Below are 15,708 nucleotides of genomic sequence, written 5' to 3'. Positions count from 1 at the left end.
GCTCTGAAGAGGAAGAGCTACTACCAGTCATGGCTGGATTCTTTGGAGTAGGGGTGGTTGAAGGCACTGCTGTTCCCAGCCTTTCACTCCTGTTATGTCAGATAGGTCATTAATAGTGGCTTTGCACCACTGGCTCCAAAGTTGTACAAAGGTCCAGGAGATGGAAAATGGAAAAATGTCAGTGTTCACAAACGTCTCCTTGTATATGCTGAGGTGTAGCTGTGATCCTGCTCCTTTTGCTACCACGCTTTTTGCAGGTTGGGGATGAGGAAACAGAGAGATGGGTCCTCAGAGGATGGGATTTATGAGTGTGGTTTCTTTGTTTTAGCACAACCATAGGGCAGTTTAGCTGCTTACTTCAATTCTCTCTGGTTTATACTTCCTCTACTTAGTTTGGGGAACAAGTAACAGTCAGAATGGGTTTTCTAAAGCCTTAAAATGCTCTTATAGAGGAAGAAAAATTCATGTGGTAGTTTAGGGCTGCACAAATACTACAGATGGAAAAGATCATGCAAATACAAAAATTTGTGTCAGACTAATATCAATGCAGAACTGGCAACACAAGTCAATGAAACCTTTTCTCACCTCTAGACATTTAAACAGTTGGCTGTAATCTGTTGTCAGAGGGAAAGGTTTATGCTCTGAAGTTTGACAGTGTACAGAATTCATGTTCTGGTACACCTCAATACAACAATGGGTCTGTCCTCACCACCTTCTGGCAGCTAGCATCCTCTGAGTGAAATCTCTCTTTCAAAACAGAATGGAAATTCACGAAAAAGAGTTTTAAGCTATGCAGACAAGTTAATGTTTTATTTTGCAGACTTTTGATATGAGAGGAAGCAAGTGGCATATTGATGTATTCTTAAGGCTCATATGAGGTAGCTAGAGGTGATAAACTGTTTTACTAAAAAATCCATTTCCTTTTGAGTTAAAAATCTAAAATTCACTGAGGACATAAAAAGTCCTTCTTGTTAGGAGTTCCTCTACAAAATTAACGTCATAAATTGCCTAATTTTTAGATGAAAGACCCTTTGATAACACCATTTTACGTGACCCATGTTCATGTTATTGTTGGACGACATTTTGGATATGTTTAATATGTCATGCTTAACAAAAGTTTTTGAAAGACCTTTTCTGTCCTCAGCATGGAAAAGTTTTTTCACTTCCTTTTCTTCCATCAAGCTTATTTTCCCAGCACTTATCATCTCTCATTAGGTCTTATCTTTCTTCTGGATAGGATTGTTTTCCCAATTCATACACAGAAGCCCAGTTAACTTCTGAGTGCAATCTTTCCATGCCATGGTACCCAGAGGTTCAGAGATAACTCTGTTTGCTTGGGTAATGTTGGTGAATAGAACACAATGCAATTTTAAAACCTTTTTCTGGAAGGAAAAAAAAAAGGCTTTGTATACCTCTGGAGAATGGAAGTAAATTGCATTCTTCCATTATGTATGTGAATCTGATTACGAGGAGCGTGGAATTAATTTATCTGGTTATAGAGGACATGGCATCTTCTAAAATGCACATGATTATTTTTAGTTTTGTTGATTTTAGCTGAACTGTAGACGTTTCTCAGTGTATGTTACAACTGCATATTGCTTTCTGAGACAGAGTGAATGCAGCACTAGAAAGCAATTATGGAACTAATATATTTTCCTGAAATGTACTTTGTGATGCAGGATTTTACTCATGTTTCTAAAAATTACTTAAACTTCTGCCTGAATTATCCTAGTATCACAAATATGCCACTTATATCAATTTATCCCAGATACCATCTTGGTAAGGAGAAGTATTCCATGACTGGCAAGAATAACTTGCCTTCCATAAATAACAGTTTTCCCCAGGTCCAAAATGTTTTTTTTTCAGTGAGGAATGTAATGCCTGCCTATTCTGTGCACTGGGGCACCTGCACTGTGAGCCACAAAGAACAGAAAAAACATGTATTTTGGGACTAAAACACCCAAGCAACAAAGCAGACAGTCATCATACAAAAGTAACTTCTTCAAACAAACCCTCTGTTACCCAGCTTCCTGGGGAATTTGGTGCAGGAATCAATTTTTTCTTTTTCTCCCTGTACCACATGTTGCCATAGTCTCAACTTCAAGAATGATCAGAGACCTATAAAACGTGATCTAAGGGGGAAGATTGAAAGAATTGGGGTTGTTTAGTCTGAAGAAAAGGAAGGTGTTGGGAAAAATGGTAATGATCTTTCAAATATATAATTTTTTTTCTCTGCAGACAGAAGGAATCAGGTTTTCTTTATGTTCAGTGGATCTAGGCCAAAAGGTGATGGACTTGGAGATTTAAAGTAGATCTTAGGAAATCATTTCAAACTGAAAATGTTGTTTGGCAGTGAAAATGATTATCTGGGAATCTCATTTGCTGAAGGCTTTGAAAGGCAGATTAGGTCACATGTCTCAGGAATGGTTTTAGTTGCAGTAGATTAGATGGAGATAACCCCAAAAGGTTCCTGGCTGCTTTATGATGTTTTGTTTCTCTCAGGTGATTTGCAGCAGATGCTTTACTGCTGTGTTATTTTGATTCTCACTCTTCCTTATATCCTCAGAAAATGCCAGGAGAAAAGATGTCAGCAGGTAAAAAATTGGGTAAATAGGATGGGTGGGGACATTGCCAATAGCAGAGCGCTAAGAAATCACAATTCCTGCAGGAAAACTGATGTGCTTGAGCAGAGTGTGACATGCTGATGTGTCACATTCAGCATGTGTGACATTCAGCTGTCCTCCTGACAGGCTTTGGGACACAAGTGTTGGGCTGGCTTTCAACAGGTGGTGGTTAGTCAATACCCAGAAATCAATGTTTTAAATTTCAATTTTAAATTTGAATTGGAGCTTCCTCTTTTGCTGTATTTGAGCATTTCCTGAATTTGCAAGGAGTGAACTCTATCCACAGTTAACCAGAAGCCAGTTTGTTAGACTTCTTGTTCCTCCAGTTCTCTGCAACAGTAAGGTGGTATCCAAAGTGCTTGTAATTCTTTGAGACCGAGTTGATGCATTCTGCTGCAAAATTTAAAACACCTCTTGTTCACCTTCTCCATACTCTTCCTGTTTTTCTCATTTTCACCATTCTTCCTGTAGCCTAAAATCTCTGTTTTCTTCATGTAGGTAACTGTAGGTCTTCTGCAATATCAGAGTGATAAAATGACACTTGAACAGATTCATGAGAACCTAGGGAGTGTGACCTGTCAACTCTGGTTGGCAACTCTGCCCAAGTCCAAGATCACCTATGTCTTTGTCATTCCTTGACAGAAAACAGTTTAAACTCTCTGGATACTGAGTGATGGCTACAGGTACTGTGTTCTAATCCCTTGCTGCATCACAAAATTTCCTAAGATTGCTGTAGGCCAAACTCTTTATTATGTATTCTGTTTGTTAAAGTTGTTAAAGCAATTTTAGATATCTGGAAACTGTTACAGTGCTTTGTTTCACTTTTTCCTTATGGATCATGATTTGTTATTCTCTGAGATGTTTCACTGTCCTGCAGCCTCCTTCTTTGGTCCACTTTTCCAGTGAGCATGGCACCCCAAGCTGCACAGAGTGATCCAATTAAAACCTCAATGTTTAATAAAGGAATATTATTTAGTGTGTACAAAAATGCCATTGATCAAATTTAGTGTCCTTCCTTTTCCCAACACATCATTGCCTGCAGTTTGTAGCTCCTGTCACTTCCTGTCCTTCTCTGTGTAATTCCTGCCTACTCACATTTTCTTATTTTATGCTTCTGCAGGTGATTATTCTGAAGGATACAATTCTGCATTTCCTGTTGAAGCTCTGCTCTGTGACAGCTTAGCTGGATTGCAGCAGACAAGGTACTGGAGACTGACCAGAAGGAATGTGAGAAGGAACCATTGAAGATTTTGTAGTAAAAGTATCAGGTGGTTGTGAATGACTGCCCTTTGGAAATTCACTTTATCCTCTGGCCAGAAATGTTGCTTCTTAACATTTAGTTTTGCTTTTTGATTAGTCTGTGTTTGTACAGCCTCCTCTTGGAGGGACAGGCTGGAAATTTGTACCAGTATTTGCTTTTGCATGCTCAAACACTACTGTGCTTCCTGAAAAAAATTCTAGAAAACAACTATATCATGCAGAAAACAGAAGTTATCATAAATTAAACACCTGACAGTGTGAGAAGGAATACCAAAAGGCAATTGTACAATTCCTTGGTCTGTTCTGATTTTGGGTGTGTGGAGATTCCTATAAGACGTGAAAACCTTGCTTGTTTATTTACATGACAAAAGAGGAAAAGGCTTTTTTTAGCAGAACATACTGTTTAAACAAACATCACAATGAAACAAGACAGCTAAAGGTACTGTAAGTCCATTCTTTTTTTATTTTTTATAATGTTTAGAAATTTTTGTGTCTAAGAATAAATTATTTTTCTTTTCCTTTATTGTGAAGTGCATACCTACAGTCAGTTTTTGTGACAGCAAACTGTTCCCTCTTTCAGTTAAGTTTACAAAAATTGCACACTCTGTGGAGCTACTTTAACTTTTATTTGGAGGCTTTATCATCTTAGCAGTGGACTTGCAGGCTGCTTCAGAAATTCTGGAGGCTGCATATTGACTTAGAAAATGGCTCAAAAGCCACAGGCACACCATTTGGTGTTTTGGTCAGTGAGCTGCTCCACAAACTCTCCTTTAGACATGGGGACTGCACAGAATCTCTGCAAGACTCAGGGTGATTGCAATGGAGCATTTTGCCTCTGGCTTACAAGCTGTACACCAGCAATGTGCAAGGGTTAAGGACAAGATAAAATCACTTGCTGCTGTTTTCATTTCCTGAGGAAATGTTGTTTTTACGTGAGAAACGAAGAATGCAGTGAGGACCATTCCTGTGCCAAAATTTCAAAGTGTGTTCCTGTCAACTGTGGTGCCATTCATAGGTTTTACATCAGGATCTTAAATTTGGATATAAAGATCTCTGTTGTAGAAGCCCCATCTTGTGGACAACCAATCAATGACTACTTCAGCACAGCTGAAATTTGAAATACTTAGAAAATATGGAGATATTTTGGTAGTTTTTGCAACAAATTGGAGAGTGTTCATGTTTCTAGAAAATATGGAAACTTCATTCTTGTGTAGAAATCAGCATGTGCTTTCCAAAGACTATTTCCACAGGAAGAAATTGAGAATTGAAGAGAGATATCAACACTGGGGTGGAACTAAGGATGGTGCCCTCAGAAGCCTGTTTTAAGTCCAAATCAGCTAAAACACAAAACCTGAACCCTGCCTTGAATTCCCCAAATAGAGTCCTGTAGTACTTGGATAGTACAAATGAGTCTTTAAGTGGCAAAATCATATAAGGGCAGAAGAACATCCTTTGAAAAAAATTTGTTAAGAGAGAAAGAATACCAAAGTATGCATGAAAACTGAATCTGGAAACTTTGGAAATATCCTTAAGGAGATTGTTTGTTTCAGCACAAAGTAGTGGATGAGGTCAGCAGCTCCAGACTCAGTGAGTCAACACACTTAGGAGGAAGTAAAGAGTGTGAAAACAAGCCTGTGATAAAAGCTAATTTCAGGTTTCAGTGTGACCTTGGTAGGATATATTAGATATATTCGATTAAATAGAATAATACATATAATTACAATGTCTTTTTGTTGCTCTGAAGAAATTGTGTTGCTCTATGATAGTTTCTGTTTCTTTCATATGCAGAAAATAGGAACCTTCGTGATAGTTTTCTGTGTAGTAATTAAGGCTGTAATGAAGGAGCCAGAAATTGTGGCGACATCTAGGGAAAGGTTGGCAGAAGTGCCTCCAACTAAAACACCTCCCACTGAAACTGTGGCCACTTCTTTTCCTGTGAAGGTGATGCATCCAGGGAAAGTTCTGTTGGAGTGGTTTATTTGGAAGGGATGCTGAGAGTAAAGAAGATTCTGGCATGGGAACAGGGTGTCACTGCAGCCCCTTTGATGGCAGCAGGAGAGGGGTTGCTGTTCCTACACGTGGGTGTCTGACTGAGCAAGGGGATTAACAGAGGCAGAAGTTCAGAATTTGGTCATTGCAAAGCCAGTAAATAATTTCTTAGTCCTTACCAACAGCAGTCTGGATGAATCTTCACTTTTAATACCAATTACAATTCATTTTTCTATTTAAAATTATCCTTAGAAGTGAGTGTACATCTGCTGTTTCACAGTTAAGTTTAAAATAACTGTTTCTTTCATATTGAAATAATTAGATTTGAATCATTCTGTAGTCTGGGAATTTCATACATGGTTCATATATAACATATATAGATCTGAAAAAATCACCTTCCTTAATAAGCTAACAGGTACAACTATAAATGCACATTATCAGTATATTACTAAAAAATTCACAGAAATATCTGACTCCTTTTGCTTCTCATAGTCTTTTGGAACAGAATTCTACATTTTTGATGAAAGGCATGTTTGATGAATTGTCTGAACCAGTGCAAAACCTTTGAGAAAAATGTATATTCCAAAGTCTTCTCCTTAAAGGAGAGAATATTAAAACTTTAGCAATATACAGAACTACAATTTTTGCCTGAGAGCGAATTCTGCTGGAACCAGCATGTGCAATCGAAATCAAAATCTTTCTCAGTGTGAAGTGAATCCATGAAAGGATCTCTGCAGCTCCTTTCTGTGGAAGTTGTTTCTTCCAGGGCAGACAGAGAGCAGCAGATGCTGGTTGACCCCTCAAGGGAAGAGCAGATGAAGTGGGAACAGCTACTTAGAATTCCCTGCACTTAAATAATAAAGCAAGAACAGTTCAGCAGGAGGAGTACAGACAGATATTAGTGTGGTGGGAAATCTAGAGGAGCTGCAGCCTAGGGAAAGAAAATGAAGATATAAAGTTTGTCATGAAAGGGTATTGGAAAACAAGGATTTATTCCAGCAGTGTTGAGGGAGGGAATAAGGGCTGCTCAATCCCTGCTTCACCAGGTGAGTGCATTGTAGTACAGACAAAAGACAAGTCTTGGTGTAAAGGACAGACTATTGCCTTATTCTGAGCAGAAAGCTCTAAAAAAAGTAATTATTGGTAAAAGCAAAGGGTCTGAAGGAGTAGAAGAAAAGGGTATCATTCAGTGATACTTCTTGGATTGGATTGTGTTATAAATTACAGGTGTTTGTTTATGGGAACTGATTTCATCAAGAGCAATTTGTTGTACCTTCCCTGCTTAGGTACAATAAAATGTTCAGTTGTAGAGGGTTCCTTGCTAAAAGTTGCACAGTAGTATTTATCTCTCATAGATGTTTTTCAAGAGAATACAGCAGAACTGGAAACTCAAAGTTTGAGTGTAAACCTGCAGTAATCCACTGTCAGGAGAATTGTGTAGGTGTATAAAATTGATTTCAAAGGGAATGAAGAGGTGTGACTTGTGAATTGCTACTTTTTAAAGATAAAAAATTAGTTCACATGTAGGTCATGTTAAAAAAAGAAAGTAATTTTTTGTCCTTATCTCTTTATTATGCACATTTTTATAGATGTTTTCTTTGGTTGCCTGTAGCCTTTCTGCTATTTTAAATATGCTCAAAATTTTATTGAGATAAAAAATGTTAAGAGATGTAATAATACTGATATATCAAGTGGGGCCATTTGAAAACAAGGCTTGATGTGTTATGCCAATACAAAACTAAATCCCTGCAGTTGAACCTTGAGCACCTGTGTTTGTGATGTATAAAATCGTTCCTCTAAAGCTGTCTCTGTCTTGTGTCCCTTCCTCTTCCAGCCCAGTCCTTTGTCCAGAGCTGTGATTGCTGTGATCCCATTGTCACACCACAGGATCCCCTTCCCCAGGGATGGATCCTGGTCCCTGTGTCAGCCAGGAGAGGAGAAGGACAGACCCCTGCTGTCACCAAGGACACCCCAAATCTCTCCTGAGCCTCGTCCGAAAAGGTTCTGTAATTTACAGTTCCTTATGGCAGGAAACTTCTTCTGGTATTGTCATGAGCAGTTTTAAAATGTTATCAGGCAATAATTGCTATCACAACTTTTAATTCTGTGTTTCTGTTTCAAATTTTCCTCAGTTCAATCAGAACCAAAAGTTAATGCCCGTTGGCTAATTTCCAGTGCATGCCTCCACAGAACAACTGCTGCCTTTAACTGGTGGAGAGATCAAGGCTTGAACTGACAAAAGACATCTGTATTTTGGAAAACAAATTAATGTTTATGTTTTAATTTATAAGTTCCTGGCTCTTTTATGGTTCCTGTTTTTCAAGTAATGTCTCTTTGGATCCCTAGCTGATGGAGAGTCAAAATGGAAAAGGCCCATGAGAGAATTATCACAAGAGAACATCTGGTCTGCATTGGAAAAAGCTGAGAAAGATATTCAACATCTCTGAGACTGAGGCTGCCATGAGGCAGTTTGAAAATCAGTCCATGAAAAATTGTGCAGGTTGTGGCCACCTGGGCCAATCTAGTGTTGTTTTGGGAAGAGCTATTCTGCTCACGAGAATCTGAATTTTAATCTCCCTCAAGCATGGATATGTGAGAGCTGGGAGTGGTATGAAAGGTGTTTGCTTTCCATAATGTTAATCTGGGTCCCAGCATTGTCCTAATTATATTGTGGGTTTTTGCCAGTCTCCCAGATTTCTTTTGAACATGTAGGCTGGAGTCAAAAGGCTTTCCCAGGGCTTTTGGCATGGCTTTACAGGAAAGTGGATGGAAAGGACTTTGTATATTTTTGCAAGAATATTTTGCATCCTGCTTTAAACTATTCCAGAAGGTAAAAGGACATTAGCTAGACTGTGTGTTGGCTCATACACTGCTATGTCACTAATGAGAAGGAATTTTATTCCTGTTTTCTGCAGCCACAGACTGTAAGAAATGCAAAGAAATCATGGACCAGCCAGGGCAGTAAAGGTACCCCTGGATTCAGAGGGAACAAACTCCTTCCACCACATGGAACTTTGGTCCTTTAAGTCATTATAGCTCATGCAGAACAGAAACAATTTGACATGTATAACAAGAAACATTGCAAATTGTTTGCCAAACAAAGACTTATACTGCAGATGGAAGAACTGATGAAAATTGTTTATAGATGGGGAACTAAATGTAGATTTTTCAAGAACAAGGTTGCTGTCTTCCTTGCCAAGACAAACAAATCTGATAGACCATCTCATTGCTTTAGGCTGCCTGAGGACCCACTGGAAAGTCTATGGACCTTTTTCCACAGAAAATTTGTGTGTTGTCAATACATAAGTGTATTGTCCACAGTTACACTGTGGCAGCTGCAGAGGAAGTGGAAGGTTCTCAGGAATACATTAGGGAGAACTGGATTTTTGGCTTCTGAGACAGTGTGGAGTGCTTTTGGAAACTGTGGAAGTTTATAAGCTGGATGTTACTGCTACAAAAGGTTATCTGTGAGTTAAATAGAATACTAATTAATCTGCTATCTTTAGATCTTAACACTAACAACAGAATGAAATTGAGAATTCCTGTCTTCTAGAGTTGCAGTTTCCAAGATTCTTTCATTCCTGTGGACGTTCCCTGGTCTGCATTTAGAGATTTTCAGAGTTACCTTTAGAAATCTGTGCACAGATGTTTTTACAAAGCACTGTGTAATCATCCCAAACAATGGTTTTAATGGGCCAGTTATTTAGGAAATCATGTAATGAGAACATAAATACAATCCCTGATACTGACATAAAACATGTATTAGCAAAATAATATAGTTTGTATTTCCTTGATATAGAGCAGACCCTGGAAATACATAACTCATCATGTCCTTAAAATTCTGTTACATCTGTAAACATCTATATTGGCAGAGAGGCCCAGCAGTACCCTGGGCTGCATGAGGAAGAGCATTGCTGGGAAGTCACAGGAGGTGATCAATCCCCTGTGCCCAGCCCTGGTGAGGCTTCAGTGGGAGTGCTGTGCCCAGTTCTGGGCTCCCCACAGCAGGAAGGACTTGGGGAGCAGGAAAGAGCCATGAGGGTGGACAAGGGGAGCATCTGTCCTGTGCTCCCAGGGAGGTTTGAAGTTGACATCATTGAAGAAATTCCAAACTCAGCTGAGCAAGGTCCCGAGCACCCTGCCCTGGGTGAGCCAGCTTGGGGCTGGGCTTGGGCTGAGTGATCCCTGCAGATGCTTCCAGAATATTTGGGAATGTTTGAGGCAGTTTGCTTGTGCCTTGTCAGTGTTTTAGCAGCAACTCAACTGTGGAGGAATCCTAAGGAGAGCAAAGGCTGTGACCCCAGAAATTCATCCAGATGGCTGAGGCCCAGAAAAGGCATAATGGGAGCTGCTAAGTACTCTGAATGTCTCATCAGAGTGATATTTCACTTGAAAATACAAAATAGAAATTACTTGGGTCTTAATGACACTGAATACCCATAATGTTCTCTCACTTCAGCTGGACTGCAGATGCTAACAACCTCTCCCTGTCTGAATGTGTTTATTTTAGTTTAATCTTGCTCTGTACAATCTTAACATATATTTTACTCTAGAAATTAATACTTGGTGCTTTACAGTGCAGAATTTATTTGCTTGTTTGATCCACGCTTTCTTTCCTTTCTAGTACTGATATTAACAAATTACATTTTGACATATTACTTCAGTGATATATCAAACTGAATAAATTCATGGTATGTATGTACCATGTACATACCATGTCTCAAGGAGTTTAAAATATCCTAATTTGAGCAAGGTAAAATCAAAATGTATAATTACATTGCATATCCTATGACACTTAGTTTGTAACTATTCTTACAGTATCTCCAGAATAAGAAGGAAGATGAAATTCAAAAAGGACTTTCATAGTTTAGAAATACTTATGTTGAAATAAGATTTATGCTGAAAAGCAAAGATAATTTTATTTTAATTATCTGAATAGTGGTAGAAAGATTCACCTGTGGTTTTTCTTTATGAAAATGCCAAGGAGCTAACTTGCAGTACTGAGAATTCCCAGATCCTCCTTCTTTTGAAAATTCTTTGTCTATTATATTGCCTCTTAAGGAAAAAGGAAAGCACACTGGAAAACAAGAAATTAAGCAACATTGCACAAGTAATTAGGAAATAAATAGATTATAAAGCATTTAATTTCATTTTGGTTTTGCACTTCAGCAAGTGAAACAATAAGTAAATAACTTGTTTCTTTATTATCAATATATGGAGTTACATTGGGTCTGACAGACCAAGGCATAAATGTATAAATAACACCTAATATAATAATTATTACAGGACATCAGATTTTGCTAGGGATGAGCCCATTGTGGAGCCACAAAATTAAGACTTTAGAAGAAAATAACACATGAAAGTCAAAGGTACTCAGTCATTGGTTGCTGTCTCTGCACCACTGTCCCCTGATTTAATGCTTTTACAGCACATCTCTGATTCAGTCTCCTCTGTCCTGTGTGGGATGGGGGAAGAATATTACTTTAAATTGACACCTCTAGCAGCAGTTCCTACTTGTACTGGTTTCCTTTTATAAATGTGTAACCTATTATATCTATCCGAGCTGGCTGAGCTCCAAGTCACCCATTTCTCAGTAATACAGGAAATTAAATCTAATGTCTAATAAGCGCAGAGGCTTATGCAACCTTCATTCCCTGTAAAAAGTATTAAATAACATAATAATATTACCTTGTCTTTTGATTGCTAGGGAGCTGTGCACTTAGTTTTTGTGCAGACCAAGCTGGCTCTGCATTGGGGCCTGAAGAGTCTGAGTTTATCCATCCTTTTTTGCAGATTACTGAATTTCACCTGGAAAATTCTCCTCTTAATGAAGGACCCCCTGAAATGTTCATGTGTAGGTTTGGGTCCCTTTTTCCCCTTGTCCCTTTGTTCCCACAGAGGGTTGTGTCCCCCATGATCTCATCCTGGGGGTGCTGCTGCTTCCTCATTCATTCTCTCTCCCCCAGGATTTTCCAGCCTGAACAGATTTCTGGCTGTTCCATCCCATTTTTTAATAATACCCACCACAGCTCTGTGTCAGTTCCTGCAGCCTTTAAAAATGCAGAAATCCGACTTTAAGCCATACAGGTTAGCAACATAATTTCAGGGCTTTGTCTCCTGCATGTACCAGTTCAATGAGTGGATTTATACTGAATAATATTAAACTGTTACAGCCCTCTGAAACCATTTCTCTCTTGCTGCTGTAATACATAAAGTGGCATAAGGTCACTGATGCTGTGGAAATTGGTTTTGGAGTTGATATGCTAATTCAGCAAGAAATCAGTTCTAGCAGAAATGGAAAGAAAATTATTTTAATCTAGTGCCATGCTATTTTGTTGGCTTTTAGGAAAGAGATAAGTAAAATATTCAAGGGAGTTCCAAGTCTGTGAAAAAAGTAGCATTTTGGAGATTTAAGGTTATTTTTGCCTCACAGTTTCTTAGCTTCTTTTCTGAAAGCAAATAAGCTGAATGTGATGGACACAAATGCGATATTTTCACATGCTCAAAAAAAAAAAGAAAGAAGATATTTTTAAAAACTGAGTTGTGTATAAGAATAAACTTGGTTCAGTCTTTTCTGTGTCACTCACCCCATGTTTACAGTAACTGCTTCTGCAATTTTGTGGATGAAAACTTCCATGCAGATACATCCAGAGCCATTAATGAGGATGCATTATGCAACTAATTGCAGCAGGGAACAAAATTACAGTAATGGTGCCTAAGGAAAAAGAGAATCTCTGCACTCAGTGTGAGTAAGGGGTAGCAAATGCCTGATTTTTTTCCAAAACAAATATTTAAGTTGAATTGAAAACAATAGTTGATCTCTGAAAATAATCACCATGAGTTTGAAAGCCCTATATTTTTTTCAAAACACTGCACTTATACTGAGGAATTTCCAAGCACAAAAAATAAAATAACTTTAATGCTTACTATACGAATATGCCAGAGGAAAAAAAAATTACCAGCATAAACTCTTTCATCTTTTTGAGATGAAGAACAGAGAAAATAAAAATTCCTTTCTAAAAAAACCATTTTTAAAATATCTGAATTGTAAAAGTAGTGCTGTCATTATCATATTTTAGAAGATGTTTTAATTTTGTAATAAAGAAAAAAAAAGTTGACATTTTACTCTCTGTTCTTTCATAAAACAGGTACAATGCTGCTGTTTGCAGAGGAAGGACACCAGCTGCAACAAAAGTAGTGTCTGTTCTAGAGTGAGGGATGAGCTCCACTGGACATGAGTTGGCTTCCCTGGCTGCTGTGCTCAGTATTTCATTTTAGCAAGTCTGAGATTGCTCCAAGTCTTCATCTCCTCCTGCACTTTATGCCACTGCAAGCACCAGGTTGCCAGGTTGTAGGTTATTGAAGAGAGAGAAATAGAAAGTGCAATTCAGTGTTTTATTTCATGCTGCCCAAGTTTACTCAGACAGACACACCCAGAGAGAATGTGTACTGCACTCAGCTTGGAGATCTGTGTTAGAAATCCTGACTCCCCTGTGCTTTCCTGCTTTGCCATAGCTGATAAGAGAGTTCATAACAGGAACCCCCTGTTACCTCAGCTGCAAATTGTTCTGAGAATCTAATGGCCAAGAGAGCAGAATTTAAATTTATTTTTGTTTGGCTTGTGTTCCAGCAAGCATTTAAAAGATCCCCCAGTTTATCTTTCTTTTGGCTTAGCTTGGACACCCATCTCACTGTTCAGTTTACATTTATGGAGTGGGACCCAAGGTTTTCTCCAAGCATTCAGTATTATGATTTTGACTTTGCAAGTCTTGTTGCTTGGGATAGGTGTAAAAGTCATGTCTGCATGTACAGAAAGAACAGAACTGGGCTGTGGATGCTGCTGCTCAGTCAATTGGGCAGGAACAAAAGTAATTCTGGAGGCTGCCTCTCCTCTTGGCTGGCAGGCAGAGGAGTTGGTAAAAGCTGCAAAGACAACTGAGCACCTTAATGATGATATTTATTTTATATTTTTTTTTCGTAGGTGGATTTTGAGGAATAGTTTTTAAAATGCAGTTATTTTACTCTCTTTTAGCAAAGCATGTGTGACCACAGCTGTTTTTCCAAAATGCCTGGTTTTCTTGCTTTTGTTGCCCCCAGTGGAGTTCTCACTCCACATAGCAATGTCCACAAGGTGGTGCCACAGCTAAGAAGTTTGCAACAAATAAGGCAAAAGTAATTTGATAATTCTGTCTGCTTTTTGTAACAGACTAAAGTATCTGCATCATGAAAGAATTAATAATCATTTCATAAGCCAAATATCACAGGTTTGAAGCTCTTTTTTTGTGAGAACTAAGGTGGGTGTGTCTGCTGAGCGAGAGCAGCATCCACACGCCTGAAACTGTCCCAAATCCTGCACAGAAATGAAGAGACAGCTCAGGGTTTAGCAGTCAGGCTGATGAAGAGCTGTGTATTTCCTAGCAGGGTTACCTGTGCCAACACTGGCATGTCTCATGTTTTTATCTGGTCACTTCAGCAGGAATCAGCCTGAATGCTGACAAGCAGAATAGTTCATCCACAACTTCAGCCAAGACAGCTTCTACTTACCCTGGACAGGCTATGGCACATCAGACCCGAATTTCCTGAGTTTTTCTAGAGCCAGGGATATCCAGGCTCCCTGTCCTATGCTAATCTACAGCTGATAAATAATTCCAAAGGGTATGAAGTGCTTACAGAGGGACCTGCACAGATGCTCAAGTTTCTGAGCATCTTTCTAGAAAAGATCAGACTAGAGAAGGTACAAGGCAGTAGCAAGGAATGTAAGATGTCATGTGTCCAGTACAGAAAAGACAATAAAACTTGCAGGGAAACGTTGTTTGCAGGGTTCTGGGTGACTGCACTGATTTTGATGTCCCAGAAGTGCAGCAGGATTTGGCCATGCCCTCAGAAGGTGTGGGTCAGTTCTTCAGCTACCCTTGGCCACATGGTGCTTCTTGCACATCTGCCCTGCTCCCCTCAGTGGCCTCTGCAATCCAGGTATTTTTGCTAGCACAGGAAATACTCCCTATCAGCTTCTGCAGTGGATAAATGAAGTTTGAATAATTTATTCTTTACATATTTTTGTACCCAAAGCAGCAAGAAAAAGGGATACCTTAAAATACCATTCAGACAAGCATTGACCTGCCTCCAGCTAGAATCTCTCTTTGCTAAACCTGTATCAGAAAGAAAAAAATAACAGGGTTTGCATAATATTTCCTCTAAATTGCTACATTATTATTTTAAAACATATTAAAATTTTTCTGGCTAGTAAGGGACTCAGTGGAAATTATGTATACCCAGGAAAGATGGTTTGTCCCCCAGTTACAAAGTAGAATGAGGTTTAGAAACTTACTGAGTACAGTTATAAAAGTTGTCAAATAACACAATGGCCACCTATTTTGTTTTTAAGGATCATATATATAAATTATATGTAAAAGTGGTTTACAGTATTTTGAAACTTTGTATTGGTTTCAACATCTGTTAGAAAAAGTCAGAATCTAACCTGAGAACTAACATAAAATATAAAGTCATGAACAGGTCAAGTAGATTTAATTTCTGAGTCAGTCGTTGAGTTAGCTTGAACTAACTGAATCATAACACTGACATTGTCAGAGTATTCCTGAAAGATTGTTCTAAGTTTGTGGCTGCAATGTGCCTTGCAATTAAATTGACATATTTCTGGTTTGGTTTGGACTTTGCTTTTTCTTTGACTTTGCAAAATTCTTTCCAAAATGCTTACTTTTCAGAGAGAAAAAATGATGCTCTGTTCTGGAGGGAATGAATAACATATCTAAGATCATACATCTAAATCTCCACAATGTGGAAACCCCAGGTATGCATTATTTTAGCAATTTACAAC

At 38.5% G+C, this 15,708-nt stretch overlaps 1 long non-coding RNA gene across 1 annotated transcript; it reads left to right on the top strand.

The window, feature by feature from the left end:
• The first annotated feature begins 2,981 nt into the window (after positions 1-2,981).
• Positions 2,982-15,407, top strand: LOC131560255 (uncharacterized). The gene is made up of 4 exons (XR_009274937.1): positions 2,982-3,307; positions 3,745-3,826; positions 7,708-7,874; positions 13,022-15,407. It is a non-coding gene; the product is annotated as an uncharacterized LOC131560255 (long non-coding RNA).
• Positions 15,408-15,708: the final 301 nt, after the last annotated feature.

This window comes from Ammospiza caudacuta, chromosome 7, assembly GCF_027887145.1.
Source record: "Ammospiza caudacuta isolate bAmmCau1 chromosome 7, bAmmCau1.pri, whole genome shotgun sequence".
Classification (NCBI taxonomy): Eukaryota; Metazoa; Chordata; class Aves; order Passeriformes; family Passerellidae; genus Ammospiza; species Ammospiza caudacuta.
Note: the sequence above shows the minus strand (reverse complement) of the source record. Positions and strands in the feature narration are given on the sequence as shown.